Below are 12,170 nucleotides of genomic sequence, written 5' to 3' on the forward strand. Positions count from 1 at the left end.
GAGCTTTTTAACATCCTTCCCCTCTTGACTATTCTTTTAGCTTTCAAATGGAAAAACCATACCAACTTATCAGTTGGATTCCACCTGAAGACTTTGTAAAAAATTCCTGGAGTTTATTAATAGCTATATATAGAACAATCAGGGCAGGTAATGTCATTTTATTCTTTGACTTAGGAATTACTAAGATGGATTGATAGATGAATGGATGTATAGATGGATGGATGGGTGGGTGGGTGGAATGGCACATTCTGCATACTCAGTCACCTATGTCATTTACCAGAGGCTTAGTAACTCTGTGTAGTATTTCCTGCATGTCTGGTTTCCACTATAGGCTTGAGGTTATGTCTTCACTTGCCACCCCTCTGTGGCAATAGAAGATTCTATTTACCTCCCAGTCTGGCTCAAATTGATACTCTTCCACAAGTCTTCTTTAATTCCACAATCTAAAAGACCTCATACCCTTTTCTGAATGTTTGATCACACATGCTATAATTGAAGGTTAAAGTTTGCATATAAACAGAAGTTAAAGAAAGCATTATAGAATTTAGCAAGTACAGAGAAAGATCTGAGACATCTACTATAGTTGGAGACTATTCTCAGAATAGAAAGAAATTTATCTGGCATTGAAAGATAGCTGGAATTTGGATCAATGGCAGAAAGGGAGAGGAATCAGTGGGAACATTCTAGGGAACAGAAACAACCAGAAAAGACTGACCAGATCTGAGGATACACATGGGAAAGAAGTAGCATAGATAGGTTTGCTGTTAGGCAAATCACTAGTTACACTAGATACTTTTGTAAAATGGTGCCAAGATTTTTTATGTATTCTAAAATGTATACAAACATGAATATTTATCACATTTTATTTTTTCTTAGATACACCTTTGAATTCTATTTAAAGGTCATGGACTTCTTTGCAACTCAGTGCAATCATTTGCTGAGAAGAAGATATATCACAGAATTCTTAAAGGATGAGAACTTTGACATGCTAGTAACTGACTATTTTAATTGTGCCCCTTCCCGATTATTGAGAAGCTTAGGAAAGCTTTTGGGTCCATTTTAGCTGCTTTGTTTGCACTGTAAACTTCAACCTATCCAGCACCATGTCTTATGGTCCTGCCATATATTCTTTCCTAATTGACCACAGGGACTTTTGGAGCCATGTGAAGAATTTTCTGATGTTCTTTGATTCTGCCTTGAAGAAATGGCAAATCTACAGTCATATGACAATACCACCAGGGAGAACTTCCCAGAAACCTTTAAGCCAGCATTGTCTCATCTTGTGATGAAATCAGAGCTGTGGTTCGTAAACTCTGACTTTGCCTTTGAATTGCTCTGACCCTTCTTCCCAACACAGTGTATGTGGGAAGCTTATTGGCAGAATCCGTCAAACCAGTAGCTAAAGTAGGTAAAACATTAGTGCTCCACTGTGACCTGAGGAGACATACTTAAGCTGGTGCCTTTTGTGTAGAGATGACACAGCTCTGTGTAGAGCACTGCTACTGAAATACATGCATATTCATGCTAATTCTTGAATTTTTCTTTTGTGATGGAGGTTTAAATATGCTCATCTGTTCAACAAGTCTATAGTAAGCACCCACAATATGTCAAGAATTGTTAAGGAGATCAGTTACAGACAACAGTGTGAATAGTTATAACAAGAGGACAGGGCTGTGTGGGCCTAAGAGCAAGAGCTGCAGGTGTGAGTTATCTCGTCTCCTTTTCCCATGGTGCCCTGGTTTCTGGATTTATCTCGATGTTCTGATTTGATTGGCTTGGGGTGGGGTCCAAGGCACAGTAGATTGTAAAAGCTGTCCAGGTGAATCTAACAGCCAGCCAGAGTTCAGAACCACTGCTATAGATGTTTTCTAATAGGAGTGATCCAAGGTTAGTGATCCAAGGTTAGTTGTTTTCCTATAACCTATCAGTACTGTGTTGCTAGTTAATGGAAGTCACTTTATGTTACCTGTGATCTGGAGAGAGGTCTGATGGTCTCCATTTTCATAAACGAGGGGAGAGGTGCAGGTGGGATAAGTGACTTTCCCATTGCCATTCAGCTCAGAGGCAACAGGGCCCTATTCAGCCCGGGTCCTTTGGGGGCTGCAATTATCAGGTATTGCTTTCAAGTTACATACAAACAAAACAAGATTATTTTAAAGTGGGCCTTTGGGATAGTCATTCTAGCAGGAAGGCTGAGAGTAGACACAAAATGTGGAGTTTATTTACTTGATTTTGTTACCTCTATCCAGAATTTTGAGAATTTTCTCACCAAGTTTGGAGATGTGGGTTTTGTCCATACAATTCTGGGCTGCATGGTGAACATCGCTAACTTCCAGGATCTTTAGGAGATGAATGCTGCCTTTACCCACTTCCCCCAGGGGGTGATATGGAAGTGTAAATGTTCTCAGTGGCCCAAAGATGTCAACTTGGTGGCAAACCTGAAAATCATGAACTGGCTTTCTCAGAGTGGCCTCCTGGGCAAGTGTTGTCCAGATTTGTTTCCCTCTTTCCATTTGTGTGTGTTTAGGGCTCATCATGGCACTGACCCCTAGGTAAGAATCCATTCAGCATGACAAGGGGCAACTGACAGCTAATGGAAAGTCTCTAGAGGCCAGGAAAGGAGCAGCCAGCTAGAGTTCTTGGGGAAACAATGTGATCAGATGCCCAAACATTCATAGTCACTTTATTCCTTCCAGCAAAAGAGCTATGCAGCCAAGTTGTTTTGAGTCTGTTTTCTGGCAAAATGTCTACTTAAGCAGTCTACTTAAGCACAATCTAAGACACCCTGTGAATTCTGAGACAAACCTATGCATGCAGAATAAACGATACCATGGTTTACAGTGACCTCCAGGACATTAGTTCACCCATGAGCCCTAACACAAACATGTCTTTTTTACTTACTAAGAATATGAGGGGCTCATACTATCAGGAAGTTGATAATAAGGTTCTCTTTATGATGTGCCAAAATATCTCAGTGCCTTGTTTGAGAAACCTCAAAGCTGGCATTGGGTCCGCAGAGTTCTCTATACTCATAGCACATTCAAGGGTTTCCTCTTGACCCGGTGCTGCTTCATTATACTTCAGCACCAAAACCACCGACTGGCTTAGAGTTTCATAACAATTATATAGATTACAGTCAGCTGTGAACCCTGCAGTAGATACTTAGTCTCACCCTAGGAAATATATTTCAATAGGCATGGGGTAGGACCCAGGAATCTCAGTTTCCAAAAAGTCATGTAATAATTGTGATGGTTATTCAGCTGACAGATCTAGACCAGTTGAATTCAGTAAACGTGTCTGTGTACACGTGTGCAGGCATGTGACCTAAAGAAAACACAAGTTAAGAAAAGTAACAATACAGACTAGTTCATTTGAGAACTACTTAAGTTGTGAAGAGAAATAGGGCAGATAAAGAGCAACTGACAAAAGGAGGAAAGAGAGAGAGAGAGAGAGAGTAAAAATATAAAAATGAGAGAAGCCAAAAGCAAGAGAGAGAAAAGATGGATGCATAGATGACTGGTGGAAAATGAAGGGATAGATAAATAAATTGAGGGCCAGTGCCTTGCCTGGCACTCTTCAGAGGGTCTATCCCTGGATTCTCAACCTTAACTGGACTCTGATTGTGGGGAGGAGGACTCTATAGAGTGGCAAGGCCTAGAACCTTGCATTTGTGAGGGTGGACACTTGGGTGTGTCCTAAATAAAAGTAATATTTACATTGGTGCCAATATGCTTTGAAATTCCCCTGGCATCTATACCTTCCCTTTGGTTTTATTTGATGTTTTGAAACCTTTCCTCTAGTAATGGTCAGCTTTTTTGTTGTTTGTCCTAGCTCTTCCCAGCATTTGCCTGTTTGTTACCCATGGCAGGATAAATAGCATAATGGAGGTCAGTCAACATGCTGTTCTCTTATTGGGAATTCCCTTTTTTGGAGACCAGTTTGAAAGTATGGCTTAAGGAGAAGCCAGAAGCTTTGGTGACTTTATGTAGATAGACCAGTTTTTAAAGAGAAGACTGGCTCTAAAGGTGAAACAAGTCAGAGAAGGCAAGAGGTATGTCTCTCTCTGGGTATGTGGCTATTTAGGTTGAAAGAAGCATTGCTTTAAACACTAATAGCACTATTATGATATTTCTCCAAAGAAAATATACAAATGGTTGCAAGCATATGAGAAGATGCTCAATATCATTAATAATCAGGGAAATGAAAATCAAAACCACTATGCAATATCACCTCACAACCCTTAGGATGGCTATTATCAAAAAACCAAAAAATAGAAAGTGCTGGTGGTGATGTGAAGAAATTGGAACCCTTGTGCACTTTTGGGGGGAATGTAAAATGGTGCCACTATTATGGAAAACAGTATGGAGGTTCCTACTTCTGGGTGTACATCCAAAAGAATTGAAAACAGGATCTTAAAGAGAGTTGCATACCCATTTTTACTGGAACATTATTTGCAATAATTAAGACATGAAAGCAAACTAAGTCCATCAACAGAATAATGAATAAAGAAAATGTGCTATATATACACAATGGAATATTATTCAGCCCTAAAAAAGAAGGAAATCCTATCATATATTACAACATGGATGAACTTTAAGGACATTATGCCAAGTGAAAATAAGCCAGCCACAAAAAGACAAATATTGCTTGATCCCACTTGTGAGGTATCTAGAATAGTCTTAAAAAATAGAGTGACTGTTGCCAGAGGCTGGGGGAAGGGCAAATGGGGAATTGTTCAATGGGTATAGAGTTTTGGTTTTGTAAGATAAAAAAGTTCTAGAGATCTCATGCACAACAATGTGCATATACCTAACACTACTGTAATATACACTTGAAAAATTATCAACAGGGTAGATTTTATGCTGTGTGTCTTTTGCCACTCACACAATAATATTCATTTGTTGTGCCCACCCATTATAACATAGTTTATAACTGCAAATATTGGATATGCTCTACATAAGAACTGGGCTAATGAACTATGGTACTTAGACACATTGGGGTAAAATGTAACTATAAACTGAAATGAGCAAGAGTACTCTAAAATGACATGGAGTGGCTTTCTATATTAAGAATGAGCAAAATACAAGAATGAACCTAGTCAATCCCTTTTTTTGAAAGAAAAAAGAAACGGGGGGGGGCAGTAAAAAATACTGTGCATTATTTTGCAAAAAGCAACACAGGAAGAATAAACCAGAGATTAATGTGACAGATTACCTATGAGAGTATCATTGGAGTAGGGTAGAAGGCATAGGAAGGGGCGACACTTTCATGGATTTTCCTTTTATATAGTTTGGCTTTTGGAAACATGGTAGGATTTTATGTACCGAATATATATATTTAAATAAAAAATAATTGGTGGGGGAGAAAATGGAATACAAACAGAAACAGTGGAACTCAGTTTTTTTTTTTTTTCAAAGGAATAATAGCATAACCACACTGTAGTGGGAAAAAGGAAAAAGAATTTACACAATTAACTATTGAACACAGTGTTTTGACTTTATAAATCCTCAGTCTAAAGGCAAAAAGAGCTGAAAACAAAAATTGTGGAGTAGGTTTGCTTTTCACAGGTGTGTAAGTTAGTATATCTGAGTTTACTTTCTGTGCACTGTTTGACAGGAAATGAGTAAAAGCACTGATGTTCAGAACCAGATTTTTTACTTTTGGAAAAGGGAAATACAAATATGCAAGTGGGGAACACTATTGTAATAAACACTTGAGCAACCTGGGTGATATATTGAATAGAATCTATCAGGATAAGTTGGGTATTTTTTTAAAACTTAATACAGGACATAGCTAGTTTCTATAGATAGAGAAATACATATGGAATCTTGTTATCCACATTAATGGTATATTTCATAGCTCTTTCCTCTGTAAGGATTACAGTGGCACTTTCTCAGCAATGATATACCAACCAACCACGTGGTTCTCTTTTGGTTTAGTAGATCATAAACTCCAACCAGGCACTGACTTAGGCACAACTTTACCTTTCAGCATTAATTTGGATTCTGTGCATAGAAGAATCTTTATAAAATTCACTGTTTTTAAGTACCTGTGACAAATTTCACGGAGAGGTTATAATTGCCTAAAAACCAGCCTTCTGTATCCAGACTAAGCAGCTGAGAACTTTCCATCTAATGTTGCCCCGAACGTTCTTTCTCTGACAACAGGTACAAGTCAGCAGCGGTGGCCGCCAGCATCATCAGGCGCTCCTACCTGCTGACCCCCACCCAGGGTCTGGTGGGCTGGATCGACCACATCCTCCAGATGGGGTGCAGCACACCTCAAGCCCTACGCCTTGCAGCAGCCGTGGCATGAGCAGTACCTGCTAGACGTCTTCTTGTTCCTGCTGCTGGTCACCCTGGTCGCCGCGTGGCTCTGTGGGAAGCTGCTGGGCATGGTGGCCAGGTGGCTGTGTGGGGCCAGGAAGCTGAAGGAGGCCTGAGGCCATATGTGGCTCACCATTTCTCATGAACCTCCCTCCTGTTCTGGCCACCCTTGTTCTCCACATCATAGCCGTTTGCTCTTTTTGCTACAAATCCCTGCCTGCTGGCTTTGAAATTCTTTATTCAGCACTTGTGGAGTTTTTTATTTTCCAGTTAACAAGGGCTATTGTGTGACTCAGCCCTCGAGTCATTTGGACCAGTGTCCCTGAGAGCTAAAGCCTGGAAGCCCACCTTCCCTGGCATGGCCCTCTGGGAGGCCCTGAGCCTGAACATCCCAGCCTCCATGGCCAGGATCTTCTCAGCCTCTTTCCGTCATCCTGCCTCCACGCTTTGTCCTGGAATGACTCCTAAGACAGGCACTTTGCTAATACTTCTCTGTTCTGCTTCTCTGCCCACTCTCCTCAAAGCTCGGGAAGCTACATGTATCCCTTTGACAAAGAAAGTAAGTTTTCACACTGTTATCTCCACCCTTTCCCTGGCCAAGAGACTTCTGTCCTCATGCCCAGAATCTGGCCACTAATGGTTGTAGGGAAGCTGGGAATGTCTCTGCATTGCCGCTGGTAAGGACTCAGAGAGCTGGGAGTGGGCGTTGGGTCAGCTGATCTGTAGTGTCTGATACATGATGAAGAGCCGTGAATCCCTCCGCAATGCTTGACCCATGAAAGCAGAATTTCTTGCTATTTCCTGTGATTTTGTCCTGGCCTATGTAGCAAATCAGCAAGTGGTCCTGGACATACTAAAAAAGAAAACTTTAGTCTCTTGGTTTGAGTCTCTGGCTGGGCCTGAGGCAGCCCCTGGCACAGACTTGGCCTCAATGGGTTTCCTAGTGTGAAGGGAACATACCGGCAGGGAAAGAAGGTGATGATGTTTGTCACAGAGCCCCAGCCCTCGAATCCTGTGCAGGTGAGAATGGGGAGCGGGATTGTGGCTGTCGATCCCAGGACAGTACGGGGAGGCCTCTGTGCTGTCCCTCATGGGACTACTGTCTAGACCAGTGGGCACTGAGCCTTTGGTGCTATAAGAAGGTTAAAGTGCCCCTATTTCCAAGTCTGTAGAAAATGTGATTTACACATGGATTCTCCTTTCAATCAGCATGGCTCTGAGATCTTCTGTGCCAAAGACTTTGGGGTAATAATTAGAGGGTATCAGCATCAAAATGTCCCCACATGGAGAATGAAGACTTTAGGATATCTAATATCCACAAACCACACTGTAACTCCATGCTGCTCACATGGTAAGATCAATAAGAAGAACAAATAAAACTAACACTTTCCCATATAGGGAAAACTCAACATCTAATATAGCAGTTTTTTTCCTGAGCTCCTATTACAAAGCTTTGTGGAGAGCTAGTGAGTCCAGAAAAACAGTGCAGACAAGAGGAAAAGGGGACAGAAGGCCCTTGGATGGGCAGAACTATACCCAGAAAGAGAAAATCTGCATCCCATATGGAAATCCCGAGCAAGAGTCCTGGCAGAGCAAAGCTTTGACCAAGGGAAAGGGACACAAAAGCATGAGGGACCCACAGCATCCACCTTGGAAAAGGCTCTGTGTCTGAGCGAGAGGAGGGTAGATGGGAAGGGGGAGCACTCTGGATAATGGGTGATGAACAACAGAAAGGCAGCCGGAGAAAGTGTGGGATCCAGTAGGACAACAGGAATCCAGAAGGCTGGATATTACAAATCCCTCAGCCCATCGCCAAACACAAAAGCTATACATTAACGAGTCTGCAGTTGTAGATCATTCGCTATAGGACTCTGCGTGTCCTTAAAGGTCTGTATCTGTCTCTCTGGATGACTGGATATCTGTATCATGTGTGATGAATGGGAACATGAATGAAATAGTGACCCTTTCCATGATTAAATAAATTCAATTAAAAATACATGTACAATCTCTGTATAGACTCATATATTTGACATGTTTCATCCTCACTCAAAATTAACAAATTTAGAACATTTTGCTTGTCTGACAATTTCCTTTTGGTTAAATGTGAAACAGCATATTGAGGTTGTGGGAAATGATTCCATTGACTGGACTCAAAATGATTTGGAAATACAGAAACCAGGAAGCAATAAAAATTATGGAAATTTAGCTCTTAGGAAAGGAATTGACCAAGCATCTTTTTTCTCTTTAAGGCCTTATCTATTCAATACTTGTAAAGATTCAACAGACATGATAATAAGTGTTGAGCTGATTGCTGTTTCAAGGGACACATCTAAAATACGGTACAGGACAGTTACATATAAAATAACACAAATAGAAAAGGACAGGTTATGACATATTAGTGGAAAAGAAATCTGAGTAGGTAGGAATATCAGACACTATAGACTTTAGGTGAGAAGTGTTACTGAAGACAAATTTCTTACTAATGTAACTAATGTGAATTGTTTCACTGGGAAGGTATGGTACCTCACACTATAATTGTAAATGTGCATGCATCTAATGATGTGGTCTCAAAGTGTCTACAGGAAAAACTGAAATAACAAGAAAAATTAGAAAAAGAATAGAGTCATAGTGGGAGAGTTTAAAAATCTTTTTAATGTAAACTTTCTAACATTCATAAAAGTAAAACCTACCCATGCCCAGCACATGGCTTCAGTGATAACTAACTTCTGGCCAATTTTCTTTCCTTTATATTCCCACCCACTTTCCACCTCACCTCCATCCTCCACCACACTCCCAAATTATTTTGAAACAATTCCCAGACATCAAAACACTTTCTTTTAAATGTTTCAGAGTGTATCTTAAAAGGATATCTCTTTTTAAATAACTTCAATAATATTGTAACACTTCTCTAAATCAATAGTAACTAATATCATTAAATACTGTGATTCTATTTCTCAGCTATTCATAAATTTAGAGTTCCTTTGTGTCATGCCATCTATAATTTTAGCACTCCTGATACCTGACCCCTCATGTCTCCTTCCCTGTTTAATTATTCTTAATAGCATTTGCCAGTAACATGCTAATAGTTTGCTTATTCCCATGTTTAACATCTGTCTATCCAGGATACTACCTGAAATATAATTAACTTTCAATATTATTGTAGAAGAAATGAATAAGTTTGGAGTTAGATAAAAATTCCTTTATTTTGCTAATGAATTATGAGAGGTCCAAGAATAATATAAGGCTTGTACTGCCCACCTCTCTCTCTTTCATCACAATGGGCATGCTAGGTGAAGGATCCACAAATGTGTAAGGATGCAATGCTTTGAATTCAGATGGAAAAATAAGGCCTGTAGGCAGTAACAGTACAAATAGAATCCAAGGACCTACATCATCCTGTAGACATGGAATCCATTGAAAGCTTTCTCTGCCAGGTTTTTTTTTTTTTTTTTTTTTTCTCCTGTGTTATTTGACTCTGTTTGGTTCCTGAATTAAAATAGGAAGGCAAACTCTAGTATCTGTCTCATGGTGGTATGGTGCGGAGTGAACAAGTTCAGACAAGCGTGCTGTGATTTACATCTGGAACATATGACGTGCGATGCAAGCATTTGCTGTTTTTATCAGGCACCCACTAGATGAGGGTCTCAGCACCATAGCACACATCTGCCCTGCAGTGTCTGCCTGAAGCTGTGTTCTGGGCCTTCCCAGAGGGCTCTCTCTTACTGCTATTAACTAGGTCCTGCTCACTGGGCCCCTCTCTGAAAAGGCACAAAAGAAGACAGAGGACACTTTCATTCTTTCAGTGGAGACAAATGAAGGTTTCAGGTCGCTAATAGAGAATTGAAGCACTCAAAGGCTCCAATCTAGAAAGTATAGGTTTAAAAAAAAACCTCCTAGTGTACCCAAACAAATGAATGGCTTAGACAGGAGCCCCTTTGTGGGTATGGACTATATCTAACCAATTCACCAGTGTATACCTGGAAAATAGCACAGCCCCTGACAGCATACATACTTCACATATTTTTCTTAACTAAAGAAATAAACGGTGAATGCCACAAGAAGCTTCAGCAGTTTTCTTTTGACTATGATTAAGTCACAAAGAAGTGAGTAGGAACTTCAGGCTACTTGCCTGAGTTTTCTCAAGTCTAGCCCTGATGCTAAGAAGGAAGGCACTAAAGAGAAACCCACCTTTGCTCACTCCTCAACTAGTGGCATCTCCTCGGAGGAACATTTATGAATGACAGACATTCGCTTCAAATTCTTCGATACTCTCCGTCAGAGCCTAACTTTTTTAAGTTTTTTCTTCAAATTTAAAATATACTTTGATAAAACATTTCAAAATGTTACCACTCCTTCTTACTCTCCACATGTCAGCCTTTTTGTCTTAATCTTACACAATTTTAGCAACATATAATTGGCCCTTGAAACTCTGTAATAACATGTCTAAAGTCAGAAAAAGATAATCCAATTTTAATAATCATATATATTTCTTTAATAAAATGCCTAGGGATAAATAGTTGTCTTGAGACATTTAAATAAGTATATGTAGAAAATTTTGGCCTGGAAACATTGCAGAATGCTTTTTTTTTTTTTTTTTTAAATTATTCAGCATATTGTATTTGTGGCATCATACTATGGGTTAACTGCACATACAACGGTTTATATTTTTATTTATATAATCAATTAGCCTGTGAAATACCTAAGTCATTTATTGAGTCATTTCATTTTCTATGATGGCCACCACAACTGTATGCTACCGTAGGATATTAGGGCAGGGGAAAAAGGGGACATTCTTCTTAGGTCTGCTGGCATCTTATCTCTTTTTTTTTTTTTTTATTTTTTTTTTTTGAGAGGGCATCTCTCATATTTATTGATCAAATGGTTGTTAACAACAATAAAATTCAGTATAGGGGGGTCAATGCTCAATGTACAATCATTAATCCATCTCAAGCCTAATTCTCGTCAGTCTCCAATCTTCTGAAGCATAACGAACAAGTTCTTACATGGTGAACGAATTCTTACAGAGTGAATAAATTCTTACATGGTGAACAGTACAAGGGCATTCATCACAGAAACTTTCGGTTTTGATCATGCAATATGACCTATAAACCATCAGGTCAAATATGAATATTCATTTGATTTTTGTACTTGATTTATATGTTGATCCCACATTTCTCCTATTATTATTATTATTTTTATTTTTAATAAAATGCTGAAGTGGTAGGTAGATGCAAGATAAAGGTAGAAAACATAGTTTAGTGCTGTAAGAAGGCAAATGTAGATGATCAGATGATCAGGTGTGTGCCTATGGACTAAGTATTAATCCAGGCTAGACAAGGGCAGCAAGACATCCACGGATGCAGAAGATTTCTCTCAAAGCAGGGGGGGTGAGGTTCTGAGCCTCACCTCTGTTGATCCCCAAATTCTCACCTGATGGCCCCCCTGCGACTGTGCCTGTCTTAGGTTGTTCCTCCCTTGAGGAATCTTACCCGTCTCTGGCTAACCAGTCATCTTCCGGGGCCCGGGGCCATACAGGGAAATGTAAAGTTGGTAAGTGAGAGAGAAGCCATATTGTTTGCAAAGGTTAGCTTTTTACTTCTTTGCAGATTTATGCCCTGTGGCTTCTATGCCCAGCACTTGTCTCGAGGTATCTTTACCACCTGGAGGAATTATGATACTCGGTAAATTCGATATGAGGCACGAATTCTATTTAAGGTTTGTAATTAGGAAGGAAGAAGAAAAGCTATAGATGTAGCATATGAAGGAAACTTGGGAGGATTGATTATTTCTTTGACATATCTTCTTGTATAGTACCTTAAGTATGTATAGGTTTTAAACTACTAA

The 12,170-nt window shown here is 39.8% G+C and overlaps 2 pseudogenes; both read left to right on the forward strand.

Annotated features, from left to right (window-relative positions):
• The first annotated feature begins 904 nt into the window (after nucleotides 1-904).
• Nucleotides 905-1,930, forward strand: LOC140843055 (UDP-glucuronosyltransferase 3A2-like; annotated as a pseudogene).
• Nucleotides 1,931-2,192: 262 nt separating this feature from the next.
• On the forward strand, nucleotides 2,193-8,308 carry LOC108391078 (UDP-glucuronosyltransferase 3A2-like; annotated as a pseudogene).
• Nucleotides 8,309-12,170: the final 3,862 nt, after the last annotated feature.

This window comes from Manis javanica, chromosome 1 (assembly GCF_040802235.1).
Source record: "Manis javanica isolate MJ-LG chromosome 1, MJ_LKY, whole genome shotgun sequence".
NCBI lineage: Eukaryota > Metazoa > Chordata > Mammalia > Pholidota > Manidae > Manis > Manis javanica.